Source organism: Coccinella septempunctata, chromosome 3 (genome assembly GCF_907165205.1).
Source record: "Coccinella septempunctata chromosome 3, icCocSept1.1, whole genome shotgun sequence".
Taxonomy (NCBI): Eukaryota; Metazoa; Arthropoda; class Insecta; order Coleoptera; family Coccinellidae; genus Coccinella; species Coccinella septempunctata.
In genome coordinates this window covers 28,616,274-28,631,040 of record NC_058191.1, presented here as the reverse complement: position 1 = coordinate 28,631,040, position 14,767 = coordinate 28,616,274, and the positions used below count along the sequence as shown (strand labels likewise).

At 33.8% G+C, this 14,767-nt stretch overlaps 1 protein-coding gene across 16 annotated transcripts in view; it reads right to left on the bottom strand.

The window, feature by feature from the left end:
- The window catches only part of LOC123310579 (brain tumor protein), a 187,710-nt gene that overhangs the window by 6,152 nt on the left and 166,791 nt on the right, over window positions 1–14,767 (bottom strand). The window contains exon 1 of one of the 16 annotated variants that reach the window (XM_044894119.1): window positions 11,297–11,833. The exons of 14 other annotated variants lie outside the window; for them this stretch is intronic. The gene's annotated coding sequence lies outside the window, so the exon portion shown is untranslated. Of the gene's footprint in view, window positions 1–3,874; window positions 4,013–11,296; window positions 11,834–14,767 lie in introns of those variants that run through there. One more of the 16 variants, XM_044894118.1, reaches the window with a different exon arrangement.

The following is a 14,767-nucleotide window of genomic DNA, read 5'->3' as shown; positions in this document are numbered from 1 at the left end:
AAAAAAACTATATTTTGACAAGGAATCGTGCCTTGAAATTTTTCTCAATTATTCATATAACCTGTATATATTTGGACAGATCGTGAAAAATAATGTCAGGCTGATAGTACACTATTCATTGAGCAAAACACAATGAATAGGTCACAAAATCCAGTAATCTGCTTCGATCCAAGAAAATAATTTCTACAACCCTTGTAGGTATATATAGATTGCAGTCATTATATTATATAATCTGAGATTACAGAAGAAAAAATAAAAAATATTCTATTGTGAATAAGTAAAGTATAAAGAGTAAAACAAACAACCGGGCTAATATGAAGAGATAGAAGAATGAATTTATGCTGGTAAACGAATTTTAGATTTGAGTTTAAATCGATAAAAATAAGAATAAAAAAAAAAGAAGACTTTTCTGCCACTGCTATGCATCGATCGTAGTGCGGGAACTTAATTTTTTTTATTACAAAGTTTTATTCGTTTTCTATATTCGTGCTACCGATATTTATTTATATTATATTAATAATATTATGTTAATATGAATGCATCTCACGAGAAAGATCATTATCTGCTGCAGAACGACGTAGCCAAGTAACGGATTGAACAAAACTCACCTAGTTGGTTCAGAATAAATATTTTAAATACAACACCCCACGTTGTAGCCCACAACCGACTGTCCGAAATTTCTTTCTCGAAGAAACCCAGACGGTCCCAACTCAAGAAACGGGCCCATTCAAACATTTTATAATTCTACAGGTCCGGTCTAGTTCTCTATTCGAATGCGCCCGTACAAAAAAAGACAGGTAAATCCGTTCGGTATTTGGGGTCCCACGTTTCTTGATTCTATCTCTACAAATTCCATGAAGCTTCGTGATCCGTTGAATGGTTTTTTGACGAGAGAGTGACTGGAGAGATGACTTTATGTTATTTGTGACCGCTTCGAATTGGTAATTTTCGTAATGAGTACTCGACATGAAGGGTCGGTGAAGATTTATAATGGCAGTAGGTACTCAGAGAAGCGCTTATAACTTTCAATATTCTATCCCAGGATCCAGGTACGGCAAATTTCTCAGGCATGTACATTTTGAACATATGACATGAAGAGAAGAAAGAAAATCATTCAATGAAAACAAAAATATTGAAATTCACTGACTAAAAGTTGAACAAACAATAATAATGGTATATTTTATTGCCACCAAATGAGTTAATAAACAAAATAAACACGCAAAAGCGAATAAAATGTGGAAAATTCATGATTTGATGATTGAGATTTTCGAGAATTCTGTTGAAAACCAGCAAAATTTCACAGTTAACAAATTCCATACTTTCCGGTTTATAATATTTCACCACGAGAATAGTAAAAATTGTTTTATTCCAAAAGTGGAATCATAAATAGTGAAAAGAAACAATATGTAGAGTTATTATTATTGTTTAGAATAATTTTTTACTTCTTACATATAAAAAATGTATATTGAAAGAAAGTGAACCGCAGATAAATTATTAAATTCCAAAAAAGTATCTCTCCGTTGAGCCACCAGACAATACAAATTTCATCCGCAAACTAGAAAAACCGCTTCTCAAGAATGTTAGTAGGGTCTCCTTACAAACGTCTAATGTTCGCAAGGTGTTTTAGTACTGTTAGAAGAGGGGGGAAATTCCCCACATATAATTTTTCTCGACTAAAATGTACAAGAAAACAAATTTTCAGAAAATCAAACCTAACCAGAAACAACTATTTTGCATTCAACTTCAACAAGAGAAAATTCGCTTATAGCAAAATGGGAATCTTGTTCTCAGGTAGGACAAGGTAAGCTAGTGGGGTTGTCTTCATTGAGTCGGAATGGCGCCAAAACAACAATGCATTGTAGAGGTCTATCGGAATTTCTGGTTTCTACTTGAGCTAAATGGGAAATTCTCAGCTGAAACAAAATCGAATGTTTCGGTAATTTCAAGATTCCTGACTCCAATAAAAGGCACCAATAAAATATCGACATTATTACCATTGAGATTATGAAATGCCAGGGTTGCCTAAAAAAAATAATATGAAAGACCTGTGTGCCTCAATGATACTAAGTTGATTAATTTTTACGACACGATCTCCTATCAATCTATGGCGGATTAATGAAAACTTCAATCATCCTCATAATATACTTCATACACTTTGTAGCCATCAGGAGGAGGGTTCGAAACAGACTCAGATATTTCAATTTTTTATACCTTCTCGAGTAGCGAGATGAATTAAAATGATAAAGAGTGAAAAAAACTAAGGAAATAATAAAGCAATTAACGAAATTTGTAGATTATTTCAGAATTACCGATCGACCGAAGTACTGCCATTATATTTTATGCATTGATAATTCCCACAGCAGTCACATCGTTAATGATGATTCAAGCTGATGAATGAATAAGAACACTAAGTAAAAATGAATGACACCAGCTATCAATCTCATTTAATAAAATGTTTCCAGACCAGATAAGATTTTTTCTCAACGAGACTGATGAAAACAGAAAAATGAGACAATAATATATCTATTAACTTCTGATAGTTTTGATGGTGTACTATTCGATTCACATTAGATAAGATTCCATGTTTAATTCTACCATGATAAAAAAATTAATATGTTGACATGTACCGAAAGCTAGATCTTTCAGGTGGGACTATAAATGTGTACCAGAGAAGGGAGTGAAATAATTTAATTATTTTTATGAATTTACCATTTTGAATATGGTACAAAGTTCGATTTTTTGTTCATAGTTATTTAAATAATGCAGTCTAAATAATTTGAAAATTGAGGATTTTGGTAAATTCAGTCTCTTCGTCTTGAATTACGTAACCCATCGGAGGCATACAATAACAATTACAATACGAAGTTAATCTTTACTTTCTAATAAAAAATGCTTTATTTAGTAGCTATTAATGTAGAAAGATTAGCGATTTTGTCGCAATTTTTTTTAAATGTCTATTTTCTGAAACTCTGAATATTTTCCGCTCCTCTTAGATGTAAATATTTTGTTTTCAAGGATTTATATTATTTTGTTGGTTTATAAAATGGAATGTTCTGGTTGAAGGACCTATGGTCAATTTGTTCGAACAGTGAGAAACCGTTGCCAACTCCTATATTCTAATAGACTAACGTACTTTTCTAGGTCTACCTATTGTGTGTTTGTTAAGGTTGAAGTAGCACGTAAACATTGTTGCAAAGTTAAAAGGTGAAAAACTATAGTGTGTAGAAATTTCTTTACTTTGAGTTTCTAATTGATGTGAAATGGAAAGCACGGAAATATCCTGGAACTTTAATTTTCCTAGTGGACGAATATCATGTGCCCATAGAAAAAATTAAAATGGCCTTTCAGGTGCCGTCTTTAGGCGACGTATCTGAGCAGGGACTTCCAAAAAAAAGTTATATGAAAAAATCACACTATTTTGTGACAAGAAATGACCACTTAAATTTTCTCACACCTATTCATTTACAGCCTCTATAGATTCTCTCGAACTCAATAAAAATCTAGATGAAAAATGAATAAGGATACCTACTTACTGAAGGTTTGTTTGAAATTGAGAAAATCATATCTTCATTGCAACACATAAAAATAATTTCATGTTATTGTATTTACAGAACAGCCTGTACAATTCATACAAGTGTCCAAAGAATTTTCGATTTCACTAATCAACAGATAATAAATATAAAATTCTACAAACAACAACAAAATCAATAATAGAAGAGGGGCAAATAATACTAGAACTGAAACAAAGAGAAAGAAGGCGCCTGCCTCTAAACAGTACAAAGGACCAGTAAAACGGCGCTACTAGAGACAAAGAAGTGAGTTGTAACAATTCTCCAAATCACTAAAAGATACTCTAAGCTAGTAGTAGACTTACAATTTATATTCTCAAAAAACGAACGAAACTTCACTGATTAACGTATTCGCTTAATTTAGTATCACAAGTTACATCACAGTTCCCACTAATTAACATAATTTAAAGTTACAACTATTTAAACATCTGCCGAGAATGTGGTACCTACTCCAAGTCCAAACCAGCGGGAACTGTAGAATGGAACTACCCCTCTGTTAAAGTCGACTTGCGCAGTAGCCCCCCCTCTCCCCTCGTAGGGCTGATCATAGTTCCACAGAGCACAGAACTACAGAAAGTTACTTCGATACGTTGACAATGATCCCTCATACTAATTTTCATCCTAACTAATGCACTTTGACTCACACCTAGCACTCGACGACTTTGTACCCAAAATGAATAGATAATAATCTGAGCAGCTGTAAATCGGTACAATGTAATACGTAGGTGAACGAATGAAAGGGTTGTGGTATATATCTAAAGTAGTATAGAGCGGGGACCACTGGTATATCTATTCATTTTAACGTTCCGTTATAATAGTGTACTGTTTTGATATGATATGGGATGATAGAACTGGGGTCAGAATCGCGCCTAAATTCTCAAGAAGAATAATTCGAACCTTGATCATTTGATATTACATTGCACTAGGGATAATCATGGATTAGCGGAAAATCCAATTTTGTGATCGTAAAAACTGATTTTGATCTATCTTTCCTATTCATTTCCTAATCTTAATATGCAAATCAAAATGGACTTTTATTCAATCTAAACTATACACTAAATGAATAGTTGCGAAAAAACTGAAGAGGTAACTCCTTGTCAAAGAATACCTAGTGTGTTTAATTTTATATAAATTTTTTTCAGCAGCTCTTGCTTAGATGAATTGAATTCAGCATTTTATAAAAGCAGGACGCCAATTAACAAAAATCTATAATTACAAGGGGTAGAAAAAGCCACCCCGAAATTTTGTTTATCAATAACTTTTTTCCCCATTCATATTATACCATTAAAAAAATAATTCTTGATAGCTTCATTAATTTCGAACAAATAAGGTCTTTTGTATTTTCTTGCTAAAAGTAATGGTTATCGAAAAAAAATTAATCAACAATCAAGCTGACATTAAAGGAAAACACCAACAAATTTTTTGATGATCTTCTCTCTTCCATACAATGAATGTCTGCTCAATTTCATTTCGTTAAGTTTTGTGGTTTCTAACAAAAAATTAAAAAATGCTTTTCAGGTGCCATCTTTAGAAGGCTGTATCTAAACTCTTAAGGGCTGTTAAAAAAAAAAACGATTTCAAATAAAAGATTCACGTTAATTTTTGACAAGAAATCACCCCTTAAATTTTTTCGCAATTATTCATTTACCCTCTGTATACTAGTGCTCTTTCGAGATATTGCTTTTTGATTTAATGCATTTGAATGTCATATAGAATATTAATGTTTAGTTTTTTTTTTGAAATTTCGGTGAATACCAAAATTTCCGAGGTTGCATCGGAATATGTTGAGGACCACTCATTCAACAGATTCCATCGAGCTTCCGGTGATGTTCTGCTCAAAAACGGAGGCTGAGAATATTCAGATGACACAGAAACATTTGTTCCCCAAAAACTCTCGAGTTTCTAGAAGAGCCCTATAAAATAAGTTAATTTCAAGAGGGTGAGAAAGAACCCGGACTTCTGAAGAAATCTAACCTAAAAGTTAAATATAGTAACCGTCGTAGAGTGCAGGTACCAGAGAACTGGCTTCAACGCCCACGACCACATGGGCTTGAAAGTCAGCCAGTTCATTTATTTATTCTTCTCCCTTCATAGGAATAAATGTATATTATTTTTGAAGAAATGAGATGTCGTCAACGTATACACTCCTAACACTATGAAAGATAAAGTATAAAATTATTTCCTATCTATTCAGTGAATACAGAACATATTGTATCACATTGCAGAAGAAATATTTACTGTTGGGAAAAATTTATTCAACTTCAGAAAATCTTTAAAATCGAAAGAAATGAAAACAAAAAAACGAGCAAATAAATTATACATGCTTCATTTTGATCCGCCTTTTTTTTGTACATCTTGCCCATTCTGTGTCTCTTCTTTTGTTCTATTTGTTTTGAGCCACATAGGTTATACCTCGGCTTTTGTATAATAAATAAATAAATAAATAAATATTTTTTCAGCCGGAAATGCACCCTTCATTTGCGACAAAGAGAATATTATGCAACGTACTGAAAAAAACCTGTTAATTTAAAGTAGAGATTTGTGGTATGTGGGAGAAATATTAAGAATTGTTGATTTTTTTCAGAAGTGATGATCCATATAGGCGATATTGTTTATTGGACTTTGTGGTTCCATCTGAACTATATTTTGATTATTCATATAATTTTAATCACTAGTCAGTAGCTACTCTTCTCTGGCACTTTGGTTGATTATTACCTACTTCTCAAATACGTAAATATTCGTCGAGAGTTTCATCTTCAGACATCACCCACACCAGTTTAACATGATGTTCGAATGCAATTATTTCTTCGAAAAGTAATATTTCTAAGCGCTCAAAAATTTAAAATATGAAGTAAAATCGAAAAATATAGTTGACTATTAGGTAAATGAAGACTCATAAAGAGGTGGCAATAATCATTATGGGTCTCCTAATTCGAAATGTCATCTGAAACATTTTATTATTCTCTATCCGATCTTCGCTAAAAAATTTTATTTACTTATTTCACGTTATGAATTCCCTCTTCCCTTGTTTAATTTATTGCTTTGAATTTTTCTCCAATGTTTCAGTTTCAATTTTCTTCAGTTTGACGTTTAATAACGATGAAGGGTTCACTCATTGGTGATTTGTTGCCATTTAAAGGGGTAATTGGAATTTGTCTACAAAATTTCATTTCAACAGGTAACAGTTACAAACAACAGACCATTCATTTGTGAATGACGATGCTATTTCTGCGATTGAATGAAATTATGTGGATGGAGCAAAGTGACTAACTAAAGGGTCTGCAAGTTAAAAAAATTAAAACTTCATATTTTTGCAGAATACTAAGTATTTATAGTGACAACTGTGATGAAATCAAATCAAAATAGATTCTTGTTCTTCAAAAATAAACTAACATCATACAGTGAGAGTCTGTAACTTGGAATAAATTCAGTTAATTACATACAGTGTTTCTGTTACAAATATGCTAGCACAGGTGGATTAGTATTAGCTGTTAACATTTTCTAAGTCAAAAAGAGCATATTTACAACAAAAAACTATCTGTCATTTACTGAATTTTTTCCAAATTGCAGACCCCGCATTACTGTATCTAGATAAAAGATTTACACTCACTTTAGAGCTTTCGCTCTAAAGGGTCTGCACGAGATGCACAAGATTTTTATAGAAAGTGACCGAATAGACGAAACTATACGAGAAAGTATTTAGGAATTAACAGAGTCAGAAGCACTAATTAACATTTCAGAGATAATTAAAAAATTTTAAGAACTCCTTTCTATACAATATTCTAAAACATTAAATGCTAATTTTGTAATACCTTCAGTTTGCTTTTGTATTAGATTTCTATGATTTCCTGTTCATGGTTACTAGATAATATGTGTTCAATTTATTACATACAAATAAGTAATTAATTCATTGGATCATTCATTTTATTAGATATTTTAGCAAGATAACACTTTTTAACTCTAGATCGCTAGATCGGAAAAGGGCCAAAAAAGTCCTAGAAATTTCTAGATTTTTAACGTCTACCAAACGCAAATGTAAACAAATCCATGTCAGTTTGACAAAACAGACTAAAGTGAGGTTAGAACCGATAAAGCTCAGGGGTGGGTAGTACCTATTAGGAGAAAACCAGCCAGCTCGAAAGGTGAAAAGATAAACGGAATGTGAAGTACAATAATAAATTAAAAGTTTTCAGGTTTCAATCCAATTTTGTGCAACTTTGTAATTTTTCCATGTCGAATTCAACGATTCCGTATATTTAAAGCGAAAATGAACACGTTGGAATAGTTTTAGAAACACAGTAAGGATCTATTCGATCTAAAAACAATAAAGCTGTATTTTGATCCTTGATGAATCCTTTTCGAAAATAGACCTCAATGAAAACATACCCAAGTGTTTAAAATTGAGAAATGACCCGAATAAATGAAATCCATAAATTTATTAATGACATCGGGTCTTTAATTTCTCTCGAAATAATCCGGTGCATCTCAGCCATTATGTTCAAATTCGTCGAGGACAAATTCACGAAATGTTTCTCTGGAATGAATGCCAACCGTTCAGTTTATTTCCAGGCCAAGCGACTAGTTGAAAGAACCCGTGAAAGATCGTTCTCCTTGGGAACGAAATTTTGTGTTGTGACTGCCGTTCTCAATTTTGCCACTAATTAAAGCTGAAATCGTCCTAGGACGCGTTCGACGCAGAGCGAACGGTTAACGCCAGAGTTCTTCAAGAGGTCATGGTCTCCTGGCAGGAGTCATTTACCCAATGCACATATTATTGCAGTTCGCTTCGGATCGGTTTATAACTCGGACCTATTGCCAACTAATACGGTTTCCGGCGATAAATTCATCATATCTGCAATATTACGGTCGATACAATGGGCAACCAACAATTTCCATTTATTCTGGGCCAGTTTCTGCGTTTTGTTTCCACTTCGGGTCGCCATCTCAACTCGTTCAGGTTGCTCAATTGCATGTTACGTCAAAACAACTGCAGTATATCGGTACATCTCTCCATAACGCGTTGCTTTAGTTGCGATATAATGCATCACTAACGACTGTTTTACTGCAATGAATTTCATTAGGTACAAATTATTCTTCTTAATTTTTCTTGTTATGGCTACTCCCATAATGAAAATAATTTCACCGTACCATGTTGAGACATACAAGACAGTTTTATTCCTTTTAGCACCTTAATACCAACGGCATAATGATAATATACTGAGAGAAATCAGAGTTTTAGTTTTTCATAATTATGAGGTCTTGAGTCCTAAGCTCATTTACAGAGTCAAGATGAATTCAACAATTATTTCATTAATAGTTATTTTGCTAACAGGTGCGGAAAGTGATACTTTCCTGCACGAAACTGCTTCGCATCGTTTGAAAAAAGCGAGGAAAAAAGCAATTTTTTCATGAAACGCAACATTTTCGAATAAGATCTGAAAAAGTGATTGAACCATCTCTGATTGAAAAATAGACTTCCATACGTATCTCGAAATACGTTAAATCACATTTTTGTGATTTAATTGAATGGGATGCCTAACACGGTTTAATAATTTTTAAGGAATTCGAATATGCAGATAATAGATCTTAATACTTTGTGGCACAGTGAAAAGTGTCCATAGCCAAAATATGTAGTACGATGAGATTTGCCATATCACGAAAATTTCGTGTACCAAATTCAGTGATTTTCGTATAACTGGATTCTGAGATGAAAACATTTTTAGGGACGAAATTCAGGGTAAAAGGGCCTCCTAATTTTGTCTCGAGAATCTCTGACCAAATTTGTTTGCATTAATTTCGGGATATCTTGTATACTTTTATGAATACTGGTTATTATTATTCTCAACGTCTTCGATGTAATTTTCTCATTATAAATAAAAATTGAAAGAAAATAAATTGAAAATTTCAGGAATTTCGTAGGTGAGTATTGAAAAAAAAATTGTGTAGTAATTTTTTTGCATCATCTGCAGGGGAGTGAAAATTGACAGTCTCTGAAATCGGGAGAAATGTCAAAATTTGCAGAGTTCTTTAGATACCCGTATATTTTCATTCTCCGTCAGGTTTTCTTCTAGAGAAACCATTTATATAATTCATAAACATTCCTACAAAAAAATGTCTACTGATTTTTAATCACAAAATGATTTTTTCCAAAGCTAATCAAATGAAAATTTTCTCAAACGGCTAACAAAAATATTTTTAGTGCTCAATGGAAGTATTTGTTCTTTTGTTCTAATATTACATAGAATATCGCTGCCCGGTTTTCATTATTTTAACTAATATTCAAAAAACTTAATGGGACTATTTGAAGAAGGTACTTGAAAAATAATAGAACCATGTTCTAGGCGATTTTCCAAAAAAAAATTGACCAACCAATTAAATCGTGTTAAAAACCTCAAATGATGTTTTCATTATTATGTACTCGAGTTTTTGCTATAAGCTGTGTCGTTATTTCTGAGAATTCATAGTATGAGTAGAGAAAAATAAATCTCCTAGTTTTGACAGTTGATATTCGATAAACTCGAACCAAAATTGCCGACCTGAAAATTTCAGGCAGTTTTATAGGAATATTCTGGAAAAAAGAAATGTCCTCATAGTAAGACCAATATGTTAACCTGCAACCTAGTAACGAAAAAATACTTTCAATTTTAGACCAAAAATTTTACGAGACCCGACTTCATTCAGCTACAAATTGAAAAATATTATCTTGAAATTTAAGTGTTATTCATCATAACCAGTGAGCAGCAAAATTTTTATGACGCCACAAAGAATTTCCTAGGAAGTGGTGAAAGAACCAATTATCAATTGAAGTGCGGTAAAAATTTCTCAACATTATATTTATAAATTTCATTATCGATTCATTCTTTAATGAAGAAGAAAAAATTTTTAACGCTCCATATATTTCTTTTGCCATTGTAATAAACTATTATTCAACGTGAAACTGGTAAATTATGCTACATATGTACAACATGACGAGCTTTTCACTTTGTAAAGCATCGTTCGATACCGCAAAGTAAACATAACCTTCCAAAAGGTTTAATAAATAATTCATATACTTAACTCGAAATAATTTTAGAACAAAGGATTTGAAAGCTGTACAAATGATCAACTTGACTAATGGTCTGAAAGGAAATAAATATTTTAAATATATATTTCAGTCTACAAGGCGATATAGTTAATATCAAGGATATATGCATTGTTTCTGCTGAAATATCTAACCATTCATTTCATTTTTTTCTACAAAAATTCGAGAAGGATATCATTGTTTATCTTCAACTTCTTGTGGAAAATATCTCACGATATTTCTTGTGATTCCGGATAACACTTTATACATGCTTAGTCCTTGCTGAGCAGGATGGTTTGCAGAGAGTAGGCAATTGAAGGCAAAAATGGTCCTTTGTATTGTCCTGTTTCAATGGAACCAAACTCTCATGTTTTTAAGTAAACAGAAGCTTCTTTTCAACAGATTCGAAAACGAATATTCCTTGAAAGAAATTTAACTGACTGAAAATAACAGCTACTTCATTGTTCTTGACACGTCTTAAAATCTACATGTAAGTTCGTAAAGTTTACCCTGAAGAAAATAATAGGCAATTCATATTTTGTTGCTACTGCTGGTTTCACAACAATATTATTGCTTTTAGGGAGTATCCTGAGGAGGTATTGTTCGTTAATACTGATATCCAGATATGGTAAAGCTCGTAATCAATTCAGCAAGAGTAGATACGCACCTATGATTTCACCATAGTCCATAGCACAATGAAGGATAGAAAATCGTTGACATATCGCGAACAAGTCCAACAACTTACACGAAGATAATCACTTTCGAAACACGAAATGCTAATCGGAAAACAATGCAGGAGAATCAATATCAAGTTTATAAAAATATCTATTCTACATCAACATCACAAGAATCATTTGGACCGCGAGAAATAATTGAAGCTTTTATTTTTTGATTGAGTTTTAGAGTTCTTTGGTGTTTGAAAGTATATTTTGTATTTGTACCTAAGGACTGATAATATTAGTAAAAAAAATAACGTCTTTTCAACAAGTAAGATAGATTGGTGTTTAGAAGTAGCACGATACGCGCTTTGACAACGGAATAGAAGATGCTCTGTCTGAGAAAGTGGTTGTATATTGCTAATAAGATCGGACGACGCGAGAATGTATAAAAAGTCCTTTTTCGGCAACTATCAACAACACGTCGATGTTGGTAGTATTTCACACACGCACAACAGCACTCGTTGGAGGTCTATTAACGGATGTTAACAACACACGGCGGCGGGTTCAAGTATTACAATAACACAAGACCAGACGGTCGCAGGAGCCATCTAAGGGCATTATTTGTTGAATACACCGTTGCAGCGTCGTTCTCTGAATCATCGGCGTCGTAGGTTTGCGCGGGTGCATTCTGCTGGGGCTGTCAAACTGTGGGGGAGAAATGTTTTAACGAGTCTGGTGGGGGGGAGGGGATGACGATCGATGTGCCAACCGAGGGGACTTATGCCGTCGCCATGGTTACGTACTGAGGGCTGCAACCTCCAGTTGAATTATTGCTGCAACAAGGTGCCTGGCCCGGCTAGACGCGCCTCGTCTGCGGCAGCAGAAGAGGGCGAGCGTCCTAACGCCCGCCGTCGAGGAATACCAAGACGACTACGACGGTTGATACTCTCTCGGATACGTTTTCGTAGCTATTAATAACGGAAAAAAGATCGCCCAGCTGTGTGACTGGAGAGAGCGGATATGAGGCGGCTGCCGAAATCGAAAGGCCATATGTTCGTGAAAAGGCACATTTCAGGGAAATCGACTTCGGCTCTTTCAGAGCTCGAACGAAACGGTAAAGGATCTGCTAATTATGGCGGGTTCGCCGGTCGAACAGCTGATCATCAATTCAATTTCCCCCTGAATTGTTCTAGCTCGAATTTCATGCCAGGATGAAGACCATCAATAACAACGCCATATTTCATAAGTGATCAATATCCTTCGACACTACAGAAAACTGAAATTTCCATATTTCATAAGAGAGAGATAGAGGGATTTCATTGATGGTTTCCACGAGTAAAAGGGTCTTTACAGCTCATAAAAAAGAAGTGGAATAAGACAGCTAAAATATCAACCCAATGTCATTGTCGGATTACACCAATTATTTTTGTTGTTTTCCTTTGATTAAGCTCAGTTCACCATGTATTTTTTGAATATGGCAACGGTGTTTCTCTAGCAGCTTTTGTTCAAAAGTTATACTTAACAGAGTACTATACAGGATAGGCAAAATTCGTTGTCTACTGGGGGGATCTCGGGAACTATAAGAGCTAGAAGAAAACGGATGATACATTCCCTAGCTCTTTTCCAGAGAAACAAAGAATGGTGAAAACCGTAGCCTCCAACGATTCTTCGTTTTTGAGTTATTAGCAAAAAATGAGATTTTGACGATTTCGAACAGTTCTCATAACTTTTTTGTCTTTGAAGTTGCAGATCTGAAACTTGAACCTTCTACAGACACTTTTATACGTAGAATCTACTGACAAAAGATTTTTTTTTAATTCAGAAATAACAAATTCAATAAAAGTTTGCATTTGAATAAACTAAAGTTCGCCTAATGATTCGAATTGAAAAAATATTTTGAGCTCGTCAGTGGATTCTACGTAAAAAAGTGCATGTAGAAGGTTCAAGTTACAGATCTGTAACTACAAAGACAAAAAAGTCAAAATCTCATTTTTTTGCTAACAACTCAAAAACGAAGAATCGTAGGAGGCTGCGGTTTTCCCCATCATTTGTTTCCCAAAAAAAGAGCTCGGGAATGTGTCATGCGTTTTCTTCTTGCTCCTATAGTTCTTAAGATCCCCTCAGTATGTAGACAACGAATTTTGCCCGCCCTGTACAGTGTGAAAATTTGAAAAGGTACCAACTTAAATATCTCGAACCTCATGGAAAATCAGAAAAGATACAAAAAGAGATGAACTTTGGTTCGTAAGGGGACATTTTATTGGGTTAGTTGCAATCAATTTGTATCAACCCTGAGAGCGTGATGACAGCAAGCCCTAAAATCTTGAATGGCAAAGGGAGTAACACCTTGTTTTGAAGGTTATTCGGTTCTTTTATTAAAATGGCCATAATTTGACCTTTGTTGTTAGTATATACTTCCGAAAAATCAAAGAAAAAAGTAGAATACATAGTTACAATAGTTGCAATGAAGCATGAAGATAATGAGAAATTTTATACTATGAAAGATTTTAAAAATGTTGTCCATAATTTTTTTTAGACAAAAATACAACCTAACCTCAAATTCGACATCACGTTTTGAAAAATTTGAATTTCTCGGCATGCTGTGCGTATTTTTACTTTCAATTCTTCTACATCTACGTCACTGGCCGTTTTCAATCGCGAATGCCCAGTCGAATGTAACGCTCATGTCTCTAGTTATCGAATACGATAATTTCATGCTCAGTGGCTATGATGGTCGCGATATGATGATATGAGACGTCAGAATGTTAAATGTTTTAAGGCCTTCCAGTGTCCGGAAATAGAAAGAGGCGTACGCTTCAAAACATTACATCGTTCCTCAAGAAGAGCTTAGCACCTATTCGTCTATTGACTCTATTGGAAGTTACTGGATAAAGAAGTTGATCTCATTTTCGTAACGTGAACCGGAATCTCTTGTTCCTCGTCATAGAAACCTCTCATCTTCGGAACTACCAGAAAAAAGTCTTTCTTCATTTTACCTTATTTTCAAAGAATATTTCTGTGATCTCAACTTTGCTTTATATGAAATGTTCTCAACATTTAAGAATGTAATTTATATGACATATTTTATCCTATTTTAGCTCAGAAACGGGGGGTTAACGTACACCCATTTTCTAAACACCCTGTTTGAAAAAAATAAAGTCAATTATGCTCCATCGAAATTGAGATTGAGAAAGTTCGTCCAGAATAAATAAAATCATCAATTCTCATCATAAAACTCTACAAATGGTTGTTTTCGAGTTAACTGCTTTAGATTTTTCCTTGTTCACTCTGTTGTATACATAAACTGTATTAGTATAATGGATATCATATCGTCGTAACATCATTGAAGCTTGGTATTCGTTTTGTCAATTCTAAGAATTAATGAAAATTCTGCTACACTTTTCATCTTTAACATCCGGTATCTACGAAACTACTCATATGTTTTGTGGTCGTGTTTAGCCGAGAAGTAGTAATCTACG